This window comes from Lissotriton vulgaris, chromosome 1_1 (genome assembly GCF_964263255.1).
Source record: "Lissotriton vulgaris chromosome 1_1, aLisVul1.2, whole genome shotgun sequence".
Classification (NCBI taxonomy): domain Eukaryota; kingdom Metazoa; phylum Chordata; class Amphibia; order Caudata; family Salamandridae; genus Lissotriton; species Lissotriton vulgaris.
In genome coordinates, this window is record NC_141685.1 from 563,334,980 (window position 1) to 563,357,807 (window position 22,828).

Sequence of the window (22,828 nt, forward strand, 5' to 3'; positions counted from 1 at the left end):
TTTCTGATGCAGCGGTGGTGCAAAAGATGCGCCATGGTGTGTGGTATTTAGAATGTGACGTATCTGGGAGGTGCAGCACATTGTAACTCCCTGTACTAGAAGGAGACATTTCTACATGGGGGGTCGAGGGGGGGGGCGTTCCAGCGCAGGAACACCTCCTAAAAGTGGCTGAGTGAAATCTACAAGATTTCACTTTGTCACTTTTGGGCTCATGCTGTGTCAAACCCCTGCAATAGCTTGAAGCAGGTGTAAGGACTGACACAGCATTCTGAGCATAGGCCCCCCAGAGCATTGCTGGAGATGTGTTGCACTTGCAACATAACTCAAACAATGTACCACCTTTACAGCACAGATACATCACATATTTGTGCCGGTTTTGTCCCATGGTGCACCGCATTGTAAATATGGCGCATTCATGGTGGTGGTGTTACGGTACACAATAACTGGCATATTCCTGGGGTTATGCCAGTTATTGTATATGTTCCCATTAGTGTTTTAATGTAGTTAATGGATTACTACATACCGATGAATGAGTCACTACAAAACTAAAACAGCAGTGACAGAGTGTTTGGTGGATGTATAAGGATACAAACTGATGGATTGAAGGTATAAAACACAAACCTGCAAGTACATAGAAGACTGCATGCATAGTCTATGGGGGTTTGAAGCAGTCTATGGCCTAAGGCCTATTTGAATGCATGAGTACTTAGGTAGTGAGTGGATGATTACAGTTCTGCAAGGAAAGAGCCTGATTCAATTTATAACAGCCTCACTTTTACCACAGTATATAGATAAACTCATACTGCTGAATGGCTCACTACAATATTGAAACAGTAGTGTGAGAGTGTTTGGTGAAAGTGTAACGATACACAATGGGTAATTGAAGATATAAAAGGCAAGTTTGCTGCTGTATACAACATTGAATGCATAGTCTATATCTATTTGAAGCGGGGACGGATGGGGGGGCATTCCGGTGCAGGAAGACCTCCACCTCCTAAAAGTGGCTGAGTGAAATATACAAGATTTCACTTTGTCACTTTTGAACTCATGCTGCTTCAAAACCCTGCACTTGCTCGAAGCAGGTGAAAGGATTGACTCGTGAACAACACGGTGATGGGAGGGTCCAAGGGGATGTTTACCGACCTTACACAGCTACAACCCCCAAAGAAGACAGTCTACGAAAACGCAAAGTAGATGTGGGTCACAACACATGGGAAATGAATGCTAACTAAGTACCTGACTGACAACTCGAGTGAAAAAATCAGACACGGATATGTAAAGAGTATATGTGAAATACAATCTAACTACTGTAAGGGGAGGTATCTTCTGATAGTGGAAAAATACCCATCAGTTGTCGACCGGTACCGCCCTTGTCATCATTTGGGATCCTTCACACCTGAAAGAAGAGATGTCACAACCGTAACTGAAGTGATTTTACTACAGGTTGTACAATATTTGTATTCCGGTGTATCCTAGAAGGATATGGACGTATGGTGACAACTATAAAGCAGTGCGTGAAAATAGTGAAGTGAAAATGTGATAAGACATAATATAAAATTAGAGAGCAAAGAAAAAAAACATTTTAATCGTTACCTCTCTACTTCTAAGTCAATAAAAAACCAGTGTGAATAGTAGTTTAACCAAATAGAGCCTATAACTATAAATAGGTCAACATGTTTCTGCAAAATGTGATAAGACATAAGATAAAATTAGAGAGCAAAGAAAAAAAAAAAAATTTAATCGTTACCTCTCTACTTCTAAGTCAATAAAAAATCAGTGTGAATAGTAGTTTAACCAAATAGCTACTATAACTGTAAATAGGTCAACATGTTTCTGCAGTCTAATTGATCCCAGTAGGTATCTGATGCATTCTTCAGGACCGAAAGTTGTTTCTGCTTGAGAAGTGATAAAGAATAATAATAATAAAAGGCGAATTTAACCTAGGTTTCCTAGGTGTATTTATTCTCCTATTTTTGCAGGAGAGAAAAGCTCCACCTCACCTGGCCACGGCGCAGGTAAATAGAGTACCGTTCGTCCAGTCGGTACTACGGGCGTCCCTCTGGACCGTCTCGGGGAGGTCCCTTATTGGGCAATTGAAAGTTTCAAAGCCAAGTTTGCAGGTGCATAGAAAAAGTCATTTATTATTTATTAATCTTCCCAATGCCAGAAACGCCAGCATATCTTTCCGAGGGTAGGTTTACGATTTACAAATGCTAGCATTTTTTAAATTAAGAAGCATAATAATAACAAATATTAATCCTTTTTTTCTTCTTCTAATGATAACAATTATTTTTTATGCCTTCTAATTACATATTTTCAATCATGAAAATGCAAAGAACACATTTTACAGAGCAACACGTTTTAAACTCTCCAACGTATGTAGATAATATTACCTTATACGTGTTACGATCGAAATCGAAACCTTTACAGCTTCACAGTTTGTAACTTTCCCGAACACGTGCAGAAGAAAAACAGTTAAAACGTGAACACGTGTAATCTGCAAAACGTGCCATCTGAATAGGCGGACCCACAGTTTCCTTTCGAAGACTACTACATAACCAAAAACGATATAAACCACACTACTGTGCAATTAGTTTCATTTTCGCGAGTTATTTCCGAGTCGCCAATCAAGTTGCAGGTTCCGTTTCCAAACATTGGATACTCTTTTTGCGTCAAGAAACATATTCCGGAGTTGTAAGTTGTTTTAATATGGCATAGGCATAGTACTTAGTTATAATGTGTGGCTATTTATCAATATTTAAACATTTATATGTACAAAAAAATTTTTATTGCATGTTTGTCGCTTTTTCTCTGTAACGTCAGCAGCTTGTTTTTAGAAACAGATAGATTATAACAAAAATTGCTCTTTTTCTGGCTCCTTTCACCTTATATATAGTGAGTTTTTATATTATAATGTTGACACTGTACTTAGCTTGAGAGGTGTTGGTGACTCGTCGACGCACACCCTAAACAATTATAATCAACGTCACCATCTTCCACTTGGTATTGTGTTTTCCCTAGAGATCACATACTGTTAATATGTATATTATAACATTAACAGTCTTGGTGATCTTAGTGAACTTCACGATCCGTAGTCACAAAGAGTAACGATAAGTAAGCAATGATACCAGCTTGCAGTTTTCAGTCTATTTTCCCCTTGCGATCATGTGCTGTGAGAATACATACATATTATTATTCTCACCGTCATGATCTCAGAGGAGTTTTTGACCCGTCACCACAAAGATCAAACTTTTTCACCTCCCGGAGAAAAGAAGTTCAGTAAATAATTACCGCTCAAAAGTATTTCATTATGGATGTTCTGTTAAATACAAAACTTTATTTTCCTTTTCTTTTTAATGTAACAATGGTATTAATAGTTATATTATATTAGACTGTCCTATTGCTACAGAAGAGGAATGGGAGATTTTTCAGTGCCATCTATAATATAACTTTGAAATAATAAAAAGTACTTGATTAAGATTTTTTTTCAAGAAACATATTTTACGAAACTGCTTTTCAAAAAAATATAGCTATCATGCATATTTTGTTACTTTAAATATTTATTAAACCCTACATTTCTGAATGTTTTTTTCTAATTTCTATTCTTATTTGCGGTTCCTCTTCACCTTCTCCCTAAAGAATATATAGGACCTGTACTTTATATCATAACCGTACCATCCTATATATTCCTTAGTGAGTATGTGATTTATTAGCGGAACAGTCTGCAACCTCTAAGAACTACGACAGCACGTTCCTGAATTGTACAGAATACAAATTTGAAAAATAATAATGCAGGCATTTCTATGTAATATAAAATCATTTGTATGTAACTGTTTTTTACTTCTTCTCTTGATCTGAGATAATGTAGTGCGGGAGTGTTTGTTGTAGCACTTCTATTCTACTTTATCTAAAAGTAACTGATGCCCTCTTACATCATCAAGAATGTGGGGCAACAACTTTACAAACTGTAGCACAAAAAAGAAGTATATAGCCACGCTTATCTAATATTTTATGAAATTCCATTTTTAATTGTCACCCCTTTCATATATACAGCGACAGTTTCTGAAAAAATGTATTTGTATTTGCTTAATAAAAACTGTTTCAAACCTAGACTGATTTTTTTGGTGCGCAACCACACCTCCCCATCAGGAAAGGAAACACCACATTATAAGTAAATAGTACTCCTAAGAAGTTTGTCACCTATAAACTTGATTAAAGAAAACAGCTCAAGGCACTGTCATTTTTCCGCCGTGATTTATACACCACACAGCAATTATATAAATGGCCCTTGAAACATATAAAAAAAATTGTTTCCCTCATAATCCCTCTCCACCACCTTATGGGCACTGTACAGAGTTAATAGTGTTCCTAATCTGCTCTCTACTACTTTCTTTCCCCATACTCTTTTGGAAAATGCGTCACAATATCACTGACAACAGTGAACCGTTCCCACACAATCAGGAGCAAACTTGTGTTCGGAACACTTTAGCCAATAAAATGTCCATGTTGTTCCACAGATGAGCAAGGAATGACTGCCAAAACTTCTACTTTTAATACTTCACAGCCAATGAACATTCAGCTTCGTAAAGTCCCACTTGGAGCACGGTACCCTAATACTCCCCGAACAGGAAGGAATCGCTTACAAAACTTTTCCACTGACTTCTTCTACGACTAATGGTTCCTATGAAAAAAAAATATATAAATCTCCAGCACAGTAACTATTTCAATTAGCAACATATTGTAGTGAACTTCTAACCTCTGTACTCACGCAAGTGATCCATGAACTGTTACTATGGTAACAGGCAGAAAGGTACTGGCTGTACATAAAAACGTTATATTTACCCTGGATCCTCTACAAGACAGAAAGGAAAGCAAAATACCACATTTACAACCCCCTTGCACAGTTTTTTTAATAAAAAGAGGCCTCGGAATACAAACAGTTAAAGACCCGGAGGTAGCCATCCCCGCGCAGGGGGGACCCTCTGGGCCCCCATTATGAAAAAAAAATTGCCCCCGGGATTTGGCCCCTCCGGAGGCTAATTACCAATAAAGCGGCTTCGGCCTTTTTTTTTCTTTTTTGACCAAAACGCGTACCCCGTTTTTTAAAAACAAAAATAAAAATAAATCTGCGTGACGTCATGTACGGCACCCCATACGCTTATGGTGCGAAAGTTTCTAATTGTTCAAAAACGTATATTTATGTATTTAATGTACATATTAAAGGAAGACATTATCTAGGTTAATCATAAAAATAGTTTTTTAAAACTTTAAATAAGCGTATATAACTTTTAAAAGCAATTACGTTAATCGCGGCTTTACGTCGTAAGAGCAAAGATGGATTGAAGAGTTAATCATTTTATAAAACAATATAGTACTGCACGCTAAAGGAGAAAAGTCAGCACAATTATTGACACCTCTCCTAACATTTTAAAGCCCCTGGGGGAGGTGCTAAATTAATGGAGGCTGAATACGTTAGTACAGCCTACTGTGCTTACGCTACCAGGAAAAAACAACAACAGTACAAGGCCCAGATTTCCATTGTAGTGATTTCTTAGTTGCAGGTCTACTTGTCAGATCAGCACACACACTCCCTCACGGCTGGTATACAACCACAACATTACGGAAAGACTTTTTGAGAAGGAGCAGAGGTGGGTGTATCGTCTCGGCACCCACCTTAATGGTCTGAATGATGACATACCCTGGTCTTCGATCCTTAAGTAAAAGAATACTTTACATTACCTGACCAGTAAGGAATCCGTCTGTCATTGTGGACCTTTTTAGCCATCTGGGTTTCTCACTTATAACCTCATGTATCATATAACCCTGATATTGGCACCCCAAGACTGTTTTCTTGTGGATTTAACTTTGTCCCGTGTAAAACATTTATAGTACCACCGACCCTGACTCCCCTGTGGTGTTCGTTCGATCAAAACAAGATAAGTGAAGTTTTGCCGGTTTTGTATTGACATGAGCGCTCTAGTCTCCACCCGGTGACACGGCTGTGTTGTCATTGGCGGTTTCTTCCCATTGGTGCACTCTGCGCATGCGCATCCAAGCCATGCCCCAACCCAGAAATACGAGCGTCGCTCGTTCAGCTCACGCTACTTATGCCGCCCCTTTCCACCGGGTCCCCATCGTCGAGACCCGGTTCAGAGGGATCGTGCAGGTTCACTAACGGGTGCCTGGCATCGTGGACGTGAGTGTTTCCTGGGCTGCATAACCAGTACCAGCTAAGTAACTCTCATGGCTTCTTTTATCAGTTCGTCCCTCTGTTTGTTTCTTTGCAGGATGTGCCAAATACGCCATCACCCCCCTACCGCGGTCTATGTGGTGATATTTTCTCACCTTTCAAGTGAGATCCTTCGCTTTGTTATGGTATTATTGCGGGGGATAGGGGTCACTGGCCCTTGGTCCATTGATCCGCCTGTGACACACATATAACACGCCTTGCCTTGTTCATGGGCTTACTTCTAAAGCTCCCCCTCTCCCATAGTGTCACGTATTTCTTCGGCCCCACTTGGCGCATGGTATCACACACGCGCTCCAGTTGGCAATATCCATTGCCCACTGGCACGAGCACTTCTTTTTTGATCGGCAGTACACCAACCTGCTGTCTTTGACGCAGCTCAACACACACCTGCAGGCGGTGTCACTTAACTTTACAGTTAGTTTAGTGTGTTTCATTTGCCGGTCCACACGAGCACAAGTCACAGTATTGAGACTCCCAAACTCGAGAACAATAACTAATTGTTTGTCTGTCTCTCTATGTTTGTCCTTGTCGTTTGTCTCCACAGGTGCATTTTAATTTTTGTAGTCTATAATCCAGAGACCAGTAGGGACTGGTGCCACCGTTTTTTTTGTTCCGTGTGGCCCCCTCTCTAATTGCACTTTCACAGACGACTTTTCATTTTCACTTTCACGTCCCTTGGTAGGGTGGGCCTTAGCGTGTCCATACCGCCGGGGTTTAATTCAGCATAGGTCCTGACGAATGCCAGGTTAATTACACCGACATTGGCAGAAACATGTTGACCACCACTTAATGATATTGGAAACAGACCATTCAATTTAGTTGATCGTGTTTACCAACACATTTTTTATTATGTCCTTGGTGATCAGTCAATAAATCAATTTTTGACACAATCAAGGCATTTTTAATTCACCACGTCACTCTTTTCACGTAATCCATCACTTAGCTCTCACATCTTCACATTACCCACTCCGCAGTAAATCTGGCGTTGAAGCACACTGGGGTGACATTCGGTCACTCCCAGTGGGGCCCGATGATGAAGCATGTCACCGACCAGGTCGGTGAGTGAGTGCTTTCTAAACAAACCAAATAGGTGTTGTTTTTCCCTTGTGCTCCATTACTTGTGTATTCTTTGAACAAGTAACACTCTTTCATTGTTATTTTTCAAGTCATAATGGGAATTAAGATTGTTGCTCCTTCCCTACCTCTCTCTTGTTGATATGGTATACAACCACACCACACCCATCCAGCGCATTTGTCACTACACACGTGACCCTATGTATAAAAAAGATTGAGTGCATGTGTTGTACGCCATTTTAGAGTTACCGAACAAAGGGCCTACTACTACTACTACATGCGTGGCCTCTTTGGTCACTGAGTTAGTGGTGCCTGAAGCACTGAGCGGGTAACGAACCTGCGATGATGATAATGGGAGCAGGAGTATGTCGTCAGCATAGAGATATCAAGACTCTGCACCATGTATGAGACTTCTTTGTTGGAGATCGGAACTACATCATGAAGAAGGTGTCCTTTCCACGAAAAGGTGAGCAGTGAGGCTTGAGTACGCATCAGAAGGAGTAAAAGGGTTGTAGCAGACTAGATACAAAAACGCGAGTTAGTATTTCAGAAGAACGCACTTCTATATAGTGTATTAATTGACATGTATACATTTCTTTCCCAATAGCAGAAACGTTTTCATAATCGCTGAAATGTCCAGAATTTTTCCAATACAGTTTGTAGAAATGTGAGAAGGAACATGTATAAAAGCGCAATGTTATCTAACTCCAAATTAATATAGTAACTATTACCAATCATAACATCTTTCTTTTAATATCTTATAGATGTAGACCTTCAGGATGGATTATGTAACTAGGACGACGGCAATGGCGCAGGGTGAGCAAAGAAGCTTGTTTCCGAAAGAACGACAAGGTATCTGTGAAAGGAGAAAATGTGTAGTATGCAGCAGGCGCGCAAAACACACATTGGGTTAACAGGACTTCAGCTAGGATGAGATAGCTTCCTGGGCCCACACACAGTCGCACACGAGTACTTCACATGTCTTTTAAGGACATTTTGCTTTTTAAAGATGCTTTGATGCCCCACCCGCTTACAGCCCCTGCAGCTCCACTCTTCTTTTTGCTTGAAGTTAAGCCCCCCCCAAAAAATTCTAGCCCCCCCTCATATTTTTGACTCTGGTTGCGCCACTGGCTTCCGGCACCCCCTCCTATCGTATGTGTCTCTCCCACGTTTTAATGTCCTTTTTTCTCTCCTTCTCTTTCTTACTCTCTCACATTGTTTCTCTTTCTTTTTTTAAGTTTTGGACGCTGCTATCTCCAGTGAGCTGTATAAAACCCTAACTGAGTTGAAGTGGTGAACTCTCTTGGTTACACTGAAGTCTACTTCGACACGTAGAGTACCCTCTTTCAATCACGTCAATGGAACTAGGTGAGCAAATAATTTTGTTTCCGAAACAACAACAAAAAATTGATGGCACTTTTCCCTCAAACTGCCTTTGTCTATTTTAATATATGCCAAAGGCAGAAATGGAACTGGTCCAACCACTATTGTCAACGGATTGAAAAAGCTAGGAAACATGTGAATAAATCCGTTTCTGCCTTTCTCCGAGACTATCGAATGGGGTCCATCTACCACACCAATCTGCGTTTCAATATGCATGACATCTATAGGAGAGATGGGTACATTTTACAGATGAGGGGGACAGAGTCTTCCTCATAAACTTAAGACTCTGCATCGGTACTTACTTGTAGGTACTAAAATCTCCCAATAAACACAAGAGCTCTTTTTAGAGCCACACAACACATAAAGAAATACACTTCATAAATATCTAAAATTATTTTTATTTTTATTGCTTACATACGCTTACTGGACAACTTCCAATATTCTAGCTGCACGTCATCCATACGTGCTTGGTACGCGTACAATAAATCTACCATATAAAAAAATAGCCTTTATCACTAATTTTCTATAATTCCCGAAGACCCAATCTCCCAGGGCTCAAATCTAATGTTGCGGACAGTAAAACAGCCCCAGGGCCTCCACGATCCCAGTTGACTCCCCACTTCCTGCGGGAGCCGGCATTGCTATTCCTCACAGAGAGCAGCTTACATGCTTACATTCCAATTTCAAACATGATTTCAACAGTTTCTTATTTATAAAATAATATAGTACTGCATGCTAAAGCAGAAAAGGCAGCACAATTATGATAGAATACAAAATAGAAAAAATATATATACTTCTACACTCAACAAACTCATAAGCAGAGTAAAGAGTTTACATCATTCATGACATGGTCAGTGACATCACTGATGACATCACTGATGACATCTCAAATGACATCACTGATGACACCACTGATGACATCTCATTTGACATCACTGATGACATCACTGATAACATCATCCAGGGACTGTGTTTCTGTAAAGTTTAAATATGTTTTACATATTGAAGAATGAGTGGATGTATAAGTGTCTGGATGAAGGATTTAGTAGGTGCGTGACTGACTGTATGAGTGAGTGATTAAATGTGTCTTAATAAATACATGGTTAGTGACTAAACTGTCGGAATGTGTGCATCAGTATGTCTGTTGTTGTGTAAGCTGCTGCATGTGTTGATCAGTAGCTATATGAGTGGCTCTATGGGTTATTGATTGGTTGCCCAAGTATTTTAATGGGAGACTGATTGTGCGTGTGGGTGGCTGGGAGGTGTGTGACTCTATGCATAGATGTGTGAGCAGTTGATTCACTAGGTGTATGAGTTCAAGAGTGCATGTGGAAACAGATATATGGGTGGTTGACTGTGTGTATGGGTGTGTTGGTGAGTGAATGGATATCTCAGTGCTACATGTCCAAGTAAGTAAATATGTAAAACACAGTGCATGTGAGAGTTGGCATATACAAATGACTTTACATGAGAGCCAGTGAATGTGCGAGTGGCTGCATGGATCATTGTGTACTTGTATCAGTGATTATATAAGAGAGTAAGTATGTGTTAGTATATGTTTGAATAAGTAAGGTGTTGAGTGTATAACTGTATAGTTGAGGAACTGGAAGCATGATTGATTCTTTGCATGATTGACTAGGTGTGTGAGTAACTTCATGGATGAGTGGCAGTGTGTGAGTGTCTGTATAGGTGTATGAGGGCATATGATAGTGTTGTATTGATGAGTGACTGCATGTATGAGTGATTCTATGGGTGAATGAGTGAATGTGTGTGTAGACCTAGATATCAGTGAGTGTGTATGTAGTAACTGGTATTGGTGTGTCAATGGTTTCAAGAATGGTAGTCTGTATTTAACAGTGGGTGTATCAAAGGTTATATCAGAGTGTGAGGAGGTGCATCATATTATCACATGAATGATATAATCAGTGATGTGATCAGTGATGTCAAATGAGATGCCATCAGTGATGTCATCAGTGATGTCATTTGAGATGTCATCAGTGATGTCATCAGGGATGTCACTGACCATGTCATGAAGGATGTAATATGTGACATCATCAGCAGTGGATTGCGGGTGCGCGAAATATAGTTAGTACAACCAACTATATGGGAGCAATTTCAATGGTTTTTTTAAATGCTAATTCCTAACTATATAAGGCCTGAAACCTATGGTTTTTTTAAGGTAATTTGCAAGGTTTTTAAAATGCTAATTCCTAACTATATAAGGCCTGAAACCTATGGTTTTTTAAGTGAATTTGCAAGGTTTTTTAAATGCTAATTCCTAACTATTATACTATATAAGGCCTGAAACCTATGGTTTTTTAAGTGAATTTGCAAGGTTTTTTAAATGCTAATTCCTAACTATATAAGGCTTGAAACCTATGGTTTTTTTCAGTGAATTTGCAAGGTTTTTTAAATGCTAATTCCTAACTATATCAGGCGTGAAACCTATATATTTTTTTCAATACATTTCAAAGGTTTTGTAAATGCTAATTCTATTAGCGGATAACGTTTATATATGTTATTATCCTTCTGGGACCACCTGAGCAGTCATCTTGTTTCTCAGGAGAAGTGAGGCACAAGAGAGCACAAAACAAGAGTGGAAAACGCAGAAAGGGGGCAGGGTTGAGACCCCCTGACCCCCTAGCCCTTCTCAGGGGGTCCCAGAAGGACCACCATGTGCAAAAAATATTTTTTTTTTAAATCGCGGGGTACGCGTACGGTACGCGTACCCTACGCGTACGGTGTGCGTACCCCGCAAATCTTTTTTTTGAATTTGGGACCCCCTGAGAAGGGCTAGAGTGTTGGGGGGTCTCTACCCTGCCCCCTTTTCGTGTTTTCCACTCTTGTTTTGGGCTCTCTTGTTTCTCAGTTCTCCTGAAAAACAAGATGGTGGCCAACACTTCCTGGTTTGGACAGTTTGGAATGTTGACAGTCGACTGCCAGACAATCAAAAACTTGTTAGCGCACGTAAGGGTACGCGCACGTACACGTACTGTACGCGTACCGTGCGTGTACGGTGCGCGTACGGTGAGCGCATATAGATATATAATTTGCTCAAATTCAATTTTCTCAAACACTTATGAAGGGATTTTCACCAAATATAGAAAAGGCACTACTGCATACCTGTCCCTACCATTTTGCTAAGTTTGGTGTAATTCCGTTCAGCCGTTCGGGCTGTAGCCGTGTCTAAAGGTCCCATAGAAAATGCCATTTGAAAAATTTCAAATTCCATTTTCTCAAGAACTACTGGAGTGATTTTCACCAAACATAGCAAAGGCACATCTGCATACCAGGCCCTACCATTTTGCCAAGTTTGGTGTAATTCCATTCAGCCATTCGGGCTGTAGCCGTGTTTAAAGGTCCTTATGAAAATTAGCATGGGGAAAACACATTTTGGGACCCCCCTTTCGGCCCTCGCTTGACGAATCCCCCCGAAACTTTCAGGTAGAGAGCGGAGCGGAGCTGGCCAAAATTCTGGAAAATTACACACCGATTCCTCAATCAGCGCCAAAGTTATTCCCAATAGAATGTTGAGCGCATATAGATATATAATTTGCTCAAATTCATTTTCTCAACAACTACTGGAGGGATTTTCATCAAATATAGAAAAGGCACTACTGCATACCTGTCACTACCATTTTGCCAAGTTTGGTGTAATTCCGTTCAGCCGTTCGGGCTGTAGCCGTGTCTAAAGATCCCATAGAAAATGCCATTTGAAAAATTTCAAATTCAATTTTCTCAAGAACTACTGGAGGGGTTTACAGCAAACATACAAAAGGCACTCCTGCATACCCGTCCCTACCATTTTGCCAAATCTGGTATGATTCCGTGCAGCCGTTCGAGCTGTAGCCTTGTCAGAATGTCCCTAGGAAATTAACATGGGGAAAACACGTTTTGGAACCCCCCTTTTTTCTCCGCCCCTGCTTGACGAATCCTCCCAAAACTTTCAGGGAAGGAGCGGAGCGCAGCGAGGCAAATTTAAGGAAAAATACAGGCAGATCCCTCAATCGGCGCCAAAGTTATTCCCAATAGAATGTTCGGAATTTCGTATGGTTACTAGGTCCTAACTATATATACCTACTGGCGACTGCCAGTAGGTAATATATAGATATATATATATATATATATATATATATATATATATCCATACTAATAATATAAAGAGAGAGCCCAAATCTTTGAGGCGGGTAATCTCAGTAACCACAGAACCAATCACAACACCCAATACAGCCTTAGAAAGGCGAGTTGCAGCAGAAGGACATAGGCTATGCAGATGGCCACCATATACATTTAAAAGGAAAAAGAACCGTGCCAGCAAAGTAGTCCCTTGGGGGCATGTCTGCGTTCTGCTGTAGGAGTGTGCTGGGGGCGTGACTCAAACTGCTGTGGGTGTGTGCTGGGAGCGTGACAAATTCTGGGGTCGTTTGGGACGTTCTGCCCTTCATGCCATGTGAGTCGTACATAAAAGTGCCAATTAAGCAATTGCGCCGCATCAAGGGGCACGCTGGGGGCGTGACACGCTGGGGCCTTGACAAACGCTGTGGGCATGATTATGGGGTGCAGGGGCATTTAAAGGGACCAGGGTGGGATTAGTTTTTAGGGTGTAAAAGGTAATAAAATAAAAAATTAAATAAATAAAAATAATATAAAAAATTCAATTTAAAAGAATAAATGTTTTAATTAAATTTAAAAAATGTGTGTATGTATATATATATATGTATATATATATATATATATATATATATATTTCACCACACATTTTCTGATCCAGAAAATACGTAGACGACACACCAGGAGTTTGCTGTGCTGTGGAGACTTATTGGCAGCAAAAACAAACAACGCGTTTCACCTCACGGCTTGCTCACGTTTATATATATGTATATATATATATATATATATATATATATATATATATATATATATATAGATATAGATAGATATTTATACATATATACAAAGATATATTTAATGTTTTAATTGTGTACTTTTACAATGTATATGAATTTACCACACATGCATTTGCATTATAATGGCATGCGTGATAAAGTCATATGCGTTGTAAAAGTTTTAGAAATTATGGCTTTGCGGAGTAATAGTCCTACGTTATAAAAATTGAGGAGTGATGGTATGCAGGATGTTGGTTTGGGGAATATCATCACATACTCGTTTCCCGCTATTCTTATTTTTTTATGACCCACACTGACGGCAAACCTAGCCCTGAACCCTAAAAATACCCCTGTACCCCAAAACCCAAACCTAGCCCTGAACCCTTAAAATACCCTGTACCCAAAAACCCAAACTTATCCCTGAACCCTAAAATACCCCTGTACCCCAAAACCCAAACGTACCCCTGAACCCTACAATACCCCTGTACCCCAAAACCCAAATCTAGCCCTGAACCCTTAAAATACCCCTGTACCCCAAAACCCAAACCTACCAGTGAACCCTCAAAATACCCCTGTACCCCAAAAACCCAAACCTAGCCCTGAACCCAAAAAATACCCCTGCACCCAATACCCAAACCTAGTCCTGAACCCTAAAACCACCCCTGTACCCCAAAAACCAAACCTACCCCTGAACCCTAAAAAAACTGTACCCCGAAACCCAAACCTATCCCTGAACCCTAAAATACCCCTGTACACCAAAACCCAAACCAACCCCTGAACCCTAGAAATACCCCTGTACCCCAAACCCCAAACCTAGCCCTGAACCCTAAATATACCCCTGTACCCCAAAACCCAAACCTAGCCCTGAACCCTAAAAATACCCCTGTACCCCAAAACCCATACCTATTCCTAAACCCTAAATATACCCCTGTACCCCGTAACCCAAAACTATATCTGAACCCTTAAAATTCCCAAACACCCCAAAACATATACCTCATTACCCAAAAACATATACCCCTATACCCATACTTATCTTATCCAAACATTTAAAAAAACATGCTTTTTCCATTCATACATTTACAACAAATTTCGTTGTAAATTTATGCGAGGTAAAACCTTATAAAATGTAAGGCCATGCGTTATAATGGCATTGCGGAGTCATGGTACTTTTGTAATGAAAGTATGCGGAGTGATGGTATGCAGAAAGAATGTTCCGGAATAATGGGTGTTTACCGCGGGAAACAATCATTCAAGACTCACACAATTCTAATTGTTAGATGGTCGCCGAGGCCCTCAAGCGGGCGCACATGCGAATGAGCGTGTCACATTACACACATTCTATTTCATACCCGGACAACGTCAGGACGGGCTGCTAGTATATATATACAGACACACACACACACATATATATTCACTGAATAAAACAAAGGGTAAGGTGATGTCATAGTTAGATGAATATGTCAGTGACAATATTAATGTTTTGAACTTAAAAAAACACAGAAATTAACCTGATACTCAACCAGGGTACTTTAATTTATTCCAGGTTCTCTGGCGGGCCATTTGAGATTATCATACTTAGATGTGGGGCCAGTGAACACAATACAAGAGATCCCAGCAGTAGGGTAAATGCAGGGCCTGTGGCTAACCCCTCTGTGCACAGCCTGGAGGCTGTGGAAAGCTGGAGACTCTCCAAATGCAATGCTCATGACCTCAGAAAAACTGAGACATGCGCAAAAACACCTGCTAGCTACATATGAGCTAAATAACATTATATAATAGTCAAGTCAAAAAGGCTTTATTTCGATAAAAAGTTATCATAAAAGCTACACAATAAAGTACATAGGTTCATTTGAATACAAGGGAGAAGAGGGGGAAGGGAAGTACATCAATTTAAATACAATTGGTTAAAAAAGTTTCAGTTTTCATATAAAAGAAACATTTCATTAGTAGTTAGATAAAAAGGAATTAAACAATTGCTTTAAGCCATTATATAATACACTCAATGAAATGATAGCATAATCTCATGTACATAGACTTCTCATTTATCATGTTAATGTCACATCATATCTCATGCCACCTGTGAGACCATTTATGTCATTTGTGATGTGACCTGTCACAACTTGTGTGTAAGATCATGAGAATTGCATTTGAGGTGTAAATAATAGTCTTCATGATGGTGTGTAAGTTATGTATTGTGGTGCTAATTATAACTGGTGAATTTCAGTGGTTGTTCAGTTTTAAATCATATCCTTAACCATACTTTAACTGTGAATGTTTAAGTGAATTGCAGAGATTTTTTCAAATGTGTTAAGGTGCTATAATCAAAACAAACAATACCTTTAGTTTAACTGTATTTGTTCAGTGAATATATCACAGGTAAAATGAAGTTATGATTATGAAATAGAACAGAAACCCCCTACAACTGTCTATTTCAAGTGAACTATACAAAGGGTAACTTTTGCCTAATTTTCAAATCAAGTCAAGTCAACATTTATATAGCGCATTACATACCCAGAGGGTCTCAAGGCGCTTTAGGAAGGGGGGAGGTATACTTATCGAATAGCCAGGTTTTAAGCTGTTTTCTGAAGGCTAGGTGGTTTTGAGTGAGGCGGAGGTGGATGGGAAGGGAATTCCAGGTTTTGGCCGCTAAGTAGGAGAAGGATCTTCCCCCCATGGTGGTTTTGTGGATGAGAGGAACAGCGGCGAGGGCTTGGTTGGACGAACGCAGCTGGCGGGTGGGGGTGTAAAAGGAAAGGCGCGTGTTGAGACAATCGGGTCCAAGTTCGTATAGGGCTTGTGTGCGTGGGTAAGTAGGCGGAACGTTATCCTCTTGTTGACGGGGAGCCAGTGAAGGTCTTTCAGGTGGACGGAAATGTGGTCTGTGCAGGGGATGTCTAGTATGAGTCTGGCTGAAGCATTTTGCATGTGTTGGAGTTTTTTCTGCAGTTTTGCGGTGGTACCGGCGTAGAGGGTGTTCCTGTAGTCCAGACGGCTTGTAACCAGTGCGTGGGTGACCGATCCAGCGAAATATTTTTTTTTGAGCATGCGTAGGATGTTGAAGCATGATGATGAGACGGCGTTGACTTGTCTGGTCATCGAGAGTGAGGAGTCCAGGATGATGCCCAGGTTCCTTGCGTGGTCCGTCGTTATGGGGGCTTTTCCTAGGGCCGTTGGCCACCAAGAGTCGTCCCAGGCGGCAGGGGATGCACCTAAGATGAGGACTTCCGTTTTGTCCGAGTTCAGTTACAGACGGCTGTGCTTCATCCACTCGGCTACTTCTTTCATCCCTTCATGTAGGTTGGTTTTGGCGGTGATTGGGTCTTTGGTGAGTGAGAGGATCAGCTGAGTGTCATCAGCGTAGGAGATGATGTTGAGGTTGTGTTGCCGTGCGATGGTTGCGAGGGGGCTCATGTAGATGTTGAAGAGGGTTGGGCTGAGTGAAGATCCTTGCAGAACGCCGCAGATGACTTCGGTGGCCTCTGACTTAAAAGGGGGGAGGCGGACTCTCTGAGTTCTTCCAGCGAGGAACGAGATGATCCAGTCCAATGCTTTTCCTTGAATTCCGATGTTTCTGAGGCGTTGTATCAGGGTGCTATGGCAGACTGTGTTGAAGGCTGCGGAGAGGTCAAGGAGGATGAGGGCGACTGTGTCTCCGTTGTCCAGTAGTGTTCGAATGTCGTCTGTTGCTGCGATGAGGGCGGTCTCGGTGCTGTGTTTGGCTCGGAAGCCAGACTGTGAGGAGTCGAGGGATTTGTTGGTTTCGAGGAAGGCGGCAAGCTGATTGTTGATGGCTTTTTCAATGACTTTGGCAGAGAATGGGAGGAGCGAGATGGGGCGGTAGTTTTTGAGTTCGGTTGGGTCAGCTGTGGGTTTCTTCAGAAGAGCGCTGAGTTCTGCGTGTTTCCAGCTTTCTGGGAATGTGGCGGAGTTGAGGGAGCAGTTGATGACGTCTCGGAAATGGGGTGCGATAATGGAGTCTGCTTTGTTGAAGATGTGATGGGGGCATGGGTCTGTAGGGGATCCTGAGTGGATGGAGTTCATCAGGTGAATGGTGTCTTCTGTGGTGATTGGGTTCCAGTCAAAAAGGTTGTTCGGAGGCGATACAGGTTCGGAGGTGAGTGGGGTGGACTGTTTTACGGGTTGGTTGTCAAAGCTGTTATGAATGTCGGCGATTTTGTCATGGAAGAATGAGGCGAGGGAGTCGTAGAGGCCTTGAGAGGGTGTGATATCGTTTGAGCTGGCAGAGGGGTTGGTGAATTCTTTGATGATGTTGAAAAGTTCCTTACTGTTGTGGGCGTTGTTGTCTAGTCGGTCTTTGAGTGCTGATTTCTTGGCTGTCCGGATTAGTTGGTGGTGTTTGCGGGTGGCGTTTTTGAAGGCAGCTTGGGTGATAGTGTTTGGGTCTTTTTTCCAAGTTTTCTCAAGGGAACGACAGAGCTTCTTGGATTTCTTAAGGTCATCGTTGAACCAGGGGGCGTTCTTGCTTCCTTGCTTGATTTGATGTTTTTTCAAGGGTGCTAGTTTGTCGGCGGTTTGGGTTAACCATTGTGTGAGGTTGATGGCGGCTTGGTTACGGTTCGTTGAATAGGCAGGGGGTTTTTGAAGAAGCGATGTGGAGATCTGGTCGGTGGTGATTTTTTTCCAATTTCTTCGCAGAGTTGGTTGAGGGTGGTTGTGGGTCGTGGTCTTATTGTAAATGAAGTGGATGCAACTGTGGTCCGTCCAGTGGAGGGGTGTTGTGTGAGTGAAGGAGATATGCTAGCTGGAAGTGAAGATAGGGTCGAGTGTGTGTCCTGCATAGTGTGTGGGTTGTTAACAAGTTGTTTGAGTCTGAGATTGGCGAGATTGTCCAGAAGGGTGGTAGTGTTACTGTTGTTGTTCTTTTCCAGATGGATATTGAGGTCTCCCAGTAGAATGTAGTCCTCGGAGGGGAGGGCGTGTGGGCTGATGAAGTCAGTGATGTCTTCACTGAATTTGGTACGGGGTCCTGGTGGCCTGTAGAGGAGGGTGCCTCTGAGTGTGGTTTTGGGGTCGGTGTGGATCTGGAAGTGAAGGTGTTCCGCGATAGCGAGGTTGTCTTCTGAGCTGGTTGAGACGCGGATGGTGTTCTTGTGGACGATGGCGATGCCTCCTCCTGTTTGGATGGTGCGGTCCTTACGGATGATCTTGTAGCCGTCCAGGATGGCTATGGTAATGTCTGGAGCTGAAGAGGTATTCATCCAGGTTTCTGTTAGGAAGCCGATGTCCGGAGAAATGGTGTTTAGTAGATTCCAAAGGTCGATGGCGTGTTTGTGAACCGAGCGGGTGTTGAGAAGGATGCATTTAAGGTGGTTGGTGTTGGATCTCTGTTTGGTGTTTGTGGGTTTGGTGTGGGTCTTGATGCAGGCGAATTTGCAGGAGTGGCAGGTGAAGGGTCCATGGGTGTGTCCTGGTGCTGCTTGGGCGCAGTTAGGGAGTCGGCCGGGGTTAAGTGCTACGAGGGTGGAGACGTCGTATGTAATGCGGGTGGAGTAGGGGCCAGGGGGTCTGGAACTGGGCGCGGTCCAGGCGCGGACAGGCGTAGACGGGCCTACCTTTGGCGCACCTTCGGCGCAACCGCTGCGCGTGACCGCTGTGCGCAAATGAATCTGTCATGTATGGATAGTGGAGGGGGAGGGGCGAGGCAGGGTCAGCTGGGAGGTGGGCGCGGTGTGTAGCTACGGCCAAGTAGGCACAACAAACAACAAAATGGCTGTGGGAAGGGGAACGATGAAACTGGGTGAGCCTGGGGAAAACAGAGGCACAATCGGGTACAGTACTACAATGCTCTTAGCCACCGATGCGCAGCTTTTACAGCGCAATATCGATATGTAAAAATATTACAATGCTACAATTACACACGAGATAGTAACGAACAGTGCAGGCTGCTCCACTGAAGTGGGGGAAGGTCGCGCTGGGATTAAGCCTCTAGGCGCTCCGATACCGCTGGTCAGCAGGCAGCAATTAAGCGCTTTATTTTCTCTAAGCCAGCAAGCCTTGGGAGCGTGGTGGGAGCAGCCTCTTCTGCAGCAGGTCAGGAGAGTCACGGCGAGGGAGAGGAAAGGCAGGTCTGTTGCTATCTGTGGGAGGCAGGGTCAGCTGGGAGGCGGGCGCGGGGTGGAGCTAAGGCCAAGTAGGCACAACAAACAACAAAATGGCTGTGGGAAGGGGAACGATGAAACTGGGTGAGCCTGGGGAAAACAGAGGCACAATCGGGTACAGTACTACAATGCTCTTAGCCACCGATGCGCAGCTTTTACAGCGCAATATCGATGTGGAGAGCAAAGTTGTTAAGGGAGTTAAAATATAAAAACATAATTGTTATGGACACCCCATTTTTTTTTACATTCAGTAGACATGACCCAGCTATATGAAACTTAACCAGCAACAACATTAATTTGGAATGTATTTGGATGCAAATGACTTGAAAGATGTATCAAGCAAATCTCTTCAACACGATAAGAGAGCAGCACTCAAGCTAGCTGCACACTTATTTTTATAAGCCTTTGTGTGTCTTCTAGAAAACAAAGAAAAAACAGATAAATCCCCTCTAGTAGATGTGGACATGTATTAACCCATTTGGCCCAGATTGCACAAATGGGTTAATACAAAACTATTTCCATGATACTAAAATTGCTGGCATACGTGCATCAATAACAATATTGGAATAAAAGATATTAAGTTCCCACTTGTTCATTCTTTTTCTTTGTACACATTTTTCAACTCAGAATTTAGCTATAAAACTTTATACTGATTTGCAGTACAACATTGTCAATTTAGACTGGTAATATACATATAAAATCTTCTGAAAGAAATTGCTATATTTGTAAGGGATTAGAACTCACCCCAATTGATAATCACTATTCTTGTCAGGGAGACCCACAAAAGTCACAAAATAAAATTGTGCTTATCTCTCTGGTGGCTTGGCTCAAAGCAGTCAAGCTTACCTTAGTGGCAATGTAAAGAGCCTCCTGAGGCACAGCTGGGAGCAGGCAGCAGACAGCGCTTGAGCGACTTTTTAACTTGTGACAGGTTGTTTTTAAAATTGACTCACCCCTCTACCTGACACACGATTACTTTGTGCAGGCCTCCCCTACAGCGGAACGAGCGCTGGGAAGGGAGAAAATCACCATCCCAATTCAACAGCCAGCACCCACGCCCAAACAGGGACACGCCCACTCTGAGGCCACGCCCCTGGACCTTCCCCTACACTATATTCATGTGTCTTTACCGGAAGCGCAGCGGACGAGCGCAGCGGGCGCGACGATTGCGCGCCGAAGGCGCGCTTAAGGCAAGCTCGTCTGCGCTCGTCCGCGCTGAGTCCGGGCCTAGGGCCATACCCCCTATGCCTCAGACACCAGAGACCATGCACTACAACGCTGAAACTCTTCACAGCCTAAGGCCCCCTGCTACGAACTGCTCACTGCACCGCTATGCAGCTGAAAACATTCCACAAACATGCCCTAAATGTAATTCAACTCTTAAACCTAAGCCCATAGCTGCACTAACCTACGAGTATCATATGCTCTTGTTAAATTGCAGATCCCTTCCGAAATATAGGACAGAAATTGCCCTGTTATTAGAAGAACTCACCCCGGATATACTATTCCTAACGGAAACATGGCTTACCACAGACTCCGATCCTGCCTTAGCTAGCGCTCTCCCTCCTGGCTTTCAAATGACCCGGAAGGACCGGCCTGATGGGAGAGGTGGAGGTCTAGCAATTATCCCTTAAGAGCAGTTTCAGTGCCGTGCTATCCCCGAAACCATCCCTGACTGTGAGTGCCTCGCGTTCAGCATTGACCTCTCACCGAATAATTGTTTTTCCGGAACACTTATCTACCGTCCCCCAGGTCCCCTTAAGCAATTCCACCTCCTTCTTCCGCAGACTGTCGCAGATCGCGTTAGCACCGCGTCCTGCTTCACTTTGCTAGGCGATCTTAACCTGCATTTTGACTCTGCATCAGATCAGGTAGTCACCACACTGGCAGACGACCTAGCTGGTCTACAACTTACCAAATATGTCAAAACCCCCACCCATGTTAAGGGTCACCTACTGGACCCAGTATTTAGCAATTGTGCATACCTTACAGCTGACCCGCCGATTCCTCTCCCGTGGACAGATCACTTCCTTGTGCCCTTCACATGGACTACATTTAAGCCTCTGCAGACTGGACCCATCACTAAAATTACCCGAGCCTGGTCCCGCCTTTCAGTTGATGAGTGGTCTTCCAAGCTCTCCATCAACCAACCCTCTTACAATGAGGATCCAGGCCTAGCCAATAAAGGCCTATGCTGACTGGATGATGCAAACTCTCGATAACACCCTCCCAAAAAAAACAATCACGCTAAAACGCACCCACGAAACAGATCCCTGGTATACGGAGGCTCTCAACGACAAGAAACGTCTATGTAGGAAAAACGAAAGACGCTGGCGTTTAGACTACTCACCAGGCAGCAAATTCTGTTATTGAGAATCAATCAAAGAATACAAAGCTGAAATCAAAACCGCCCAGACCACTTACTTCTCGAACAAAATCCTCCAGGCCAAATCAAATACCAAAGAAATTTTCCATATTGTAAAAAAATTATCCAAACCCCCTCCCAGCTTGCACGTTACAAAATCGATGACCCATTGCAACGATGTTGCTGAGTTCTTTCACCAAAAAATTAATACCATCGACTCTACCTTTCCCTCCAGCAATATCACCTCCCTAACCCAGTCCAACGTAGCTCCACTCACCTCCTCTCCCCAGCATCAACCTACTCTGGATCACTTCCCTCTTTTGGATCTCGCCACTCTAGAAAACACAGCCCGGAAAGTAAAAACCGGCTCACCTGACGATCCAGCCCCTCCAGACATCCTAATGTCAGCATCCCAACTCACTCTCCCAATCATCAGGGATGTACTGAATGCATCAATCACTTCTGGCACAGTCCCCCCAGTCTGGAAACGAGCTATGGTCCGCTCACTACTAAAAAAGCCGAACCTATACCCGTTAAACCTCAGAAACTACCGGCCAATCTCCCTGCTGCCGCGGCTGAGCAAAATCTTAGAAAAATTCATTAACCACCATCTGGTAAATTTCTTAGAAGACTCACAACTGTTAGACCCCACCCAAACGGGCTTCAGACCCAAACACGGGACCGAGACCGCCCTCCTCATGGTCACGGAGGAATCCAGAAAAATCCTGGATCAGGGAGGATCAGTGGCAGT